Here is a 3193-nt window from a genome sequence, read left to right as displayed (position 1 = left end):
ATAATTGTTTTCGATCGGGGAAAAAAAAAAAAGAAGAGAAATCTTTCTCCTGTTTTATGCTGAGATGTAAATGTTCACATTGTATGATAGGACGCAGTGTATGATAGGACGCAGTGTATGATAGGACGCAGTGTACAGATTTGAGGAAATTGCTGCATTTTGATGAGAATTTTCTAGACTTTTTTTTAAAAAGAAAAAAAAACAGACGTTAGGAATTTGGGTATTCCCCCCCCCGGTTTTGGTTTAATTTTGTTTTATGAATTTGAACGCATGGTCAGCTCGGATCATGTCTCGCGTTAAGACGAACAAAAAACTTGATGATTGTACCAGTCTTAAATTATTACTGATTCAATAAAATTTTAGTTAAAAACAATTCCATTTCTTTTTAATGGGGCCAGAGGGGGGTGCAACTAGGGCAAGGCCTGCAATACACATGTAAGCTGGGGAAAAATTTGTCTCGGATGAGTTTATGAACATTCGTTGTGAATACCACAGAGAACCATATACAGATATTAATACTAAAGCTGAATCCCCCAGACCCGCATGGCATTCGGGTCTGGGAGCCATATATTACTAGAGCTGAGGTTCCCAGACATGAATGGCATTCAGGAGCTCCCCAATCCAATTAAAAAATGTCTGATCCTGAGTGACATTCGGGTCTGGGAGCCTCAGCTTTAGTATTATATGTATATACTTTATATGGCTCCCATGTTGCCGTAACGAAAATTCGTGTTCAGACCCGATAAGTTAGCCTTTGAATAAACGGCATGAGACGCATTTGGAGGCATTAAACTGAAAAACATATCTGATTGGCCAGAAAAGTCAGATGTCTGATTTCAGTTTAGTATATAAGGCCCATATACAGTATAGAAGACCCGTCTGCGGTATAGAAGACCCGTCTGCGGTATAGAAGGCCCGTCTGCGGTATAGAAGGCCCATCTGCGGTATAGAAGGCCCGTAGTATAGAAGGCCCGTCTGCGGTACAGAAGACCCGTCTGCGGTACAGAAGGCCCGTCTGCGGTACAGAAGGCCCGTCTGCGGTACAGAAGGCCCGTCTGCGGTACAGAAGGCCCGGTGTGTGTGTGTATGTTTGTGTGTGTGTTTAAGTCCAATCCGAATCTAGAAGAACCAAAGTACAAAACTCTCCATTATCTTTCAGCACTTCACTCCCCTACAGCTGATGTTCAGGGGGAGCCAATTATTGGACCGATCAATAAATAAACACTTCATGTGAATGAATGAATGGTCCACGTCAGTGTCAGCATTGCGATTTCACATTACTAGTGGAAAAAAAAGTAAAAAGAAATAACACTTTATTGACAATTTAACAAAAACACTTCTTTTCTCCTGGCCACCCAAGATCACATGGTCTCTGTCTACCAATCATTACCGCAGAGATTCTACAACTTTCAATCAGCATTAATATAAGAAGATTGAGAAAAAAAAGTTTGCGCCCAAATTCCTAGATGATGAGATATCCAGAGAAATAATGTTTTTAATGCATTAACACAGATTGATGAGACTCTTCATCTCTTTCACATGTGCTGCGTATATAAGAAGCATAACAAAGACCAGACAACGTCTCCTAAAGCATCCGAAATTCAGAACCAGCGGAGCCGCAATATCAAATGTGACCACAAGATGGCAGTAATGTCAAGTGAAATAATGTTACATTGTCTACATAAATATATCATTCACCCAAACTGAATGCCACTTTGTTTCTTCACTGAGTTGTGTATTAAACAATGTAGTTATTTTGTTTTTTCAAATAACATTTGTATTTTCACTCATTGCTTCTAATTTCCTGCAGCTACTTCCTGTCTACATGCACTCCACCAATGGCTGCTTGGCATTTCTCAAGATGGTTTTCCTGATGGTGACCACACTGGACCTTGTCTGTGTAATTTGTGTTAAAATGGCCACTTGTACCTCCAGTGAAACCCCTTATGACGGGGTGACAACACAGTGAACACAACTGAGTGACAGGGACAGAGCATGGTAATGCCCCAACAGGAAGTACCTAAGCAAGGACCTTCATGGCGGGGTCACCAGGTTTTTTTTTTTTTAAATAATGCTGAAAGCTTAAAAATAATAAAAATTACTATTTACATAATAAAAGCCCATTAACATTAATACAAGTTGTATAAGACAGTTAATAGAAAAGGAATGGGCTGCCATTGCACACTAACGTGCAAAAAACACATATGACCCAATGCATAGTGCATCACTTTGCATTTATCGACATTAAACCTCATCTGCCACATTAATGCCCCCCCCCCTATTTTATCCAGGTCCTCCTGTAATGTTATAGTGTCTAAGTCCATGTCTATTACCCTCCCTATTTTGGTGTCATCCGCAAACACGGAAATATCGCTGTTAACACCCTCCCCGATGTCATTAATAAATAAGTTGAACAATATGGGACCCAGCACAGAACCCTGAGGCACACCGCTCATTATACTAGCCCAGTCTAAAAAGGTGCCATTTACAGATACCCTCTGGACACGTTCCCGTAGCCATGCTATGCACCCAGCCAATACAATTTGTAGTTGACACTGAGGAGTTCCTCTCTTAGGGGAATGGGGTCCCCAACACACAAACAAGCCGGTGACCCCGCTGACTGAATCCCACCTGTAACTGAAACATTAATTTGCAGTGTAGATACATTGAGGTCATTGCGAATGACAAGAGATCCAATGTTTGTGCCTGGAGGAAAAGAGGTTCAACCTCTGTGAAAGGCTTCTTTACAGTTAGAGATGTGACATTATGGGATAGACCTCTATGGATGTAGACATGTCTGAAGACATTATATAGATATATATATATAGATTGATGCACAAAGTATCGATTGCCTTCGGGGATCAGAATCTCTTTCCTTGTTGGAGCACATTGGACCGGTTTTATAAAAGGTTTCTGCCTTCCTCTGGGCCAATTATCTTTTAGATTATCTCAGTGGGCATAGGTCTCTCTTTTTTTCACCTGACCAACTAATAAACTCTATAATGATGATCAGACTCCTTAACCCAAAACAAAAGCATCCGAGGACGGCCAGAAGTTCCTAGTGGAGCCCACAGACACAATGAGGTGATGTTTGGATGGAGAACACCAACAAAAGAGAAACAAAAGGAAGTTCATTTTTTGGTCTTCTCCGGGAAGTTTTTAGACTCTCAGACCTCCTGGTATGACCCCCTAA

The sequence above is a fragment of the Nanorana parkeri genome, unplaced genomic scaffold (assembly GCF_000935625.1).
Source record: "Nanorana parkeri isolate BGI_ZX_2015 unplaced genomic scaffold, ASM93562v1 scaffold10, whole genome shotgun sequence".
NCBI classification, from domain to species: domain Eukaryota; kingdom Metazoa; phylum Chordata; class Amphibia; order Anura; family Dicroglossidae; genus Nanorana; species Nanorana parkeri.
Note: the sequence above shows the minus strand (reverse complement) of the source record.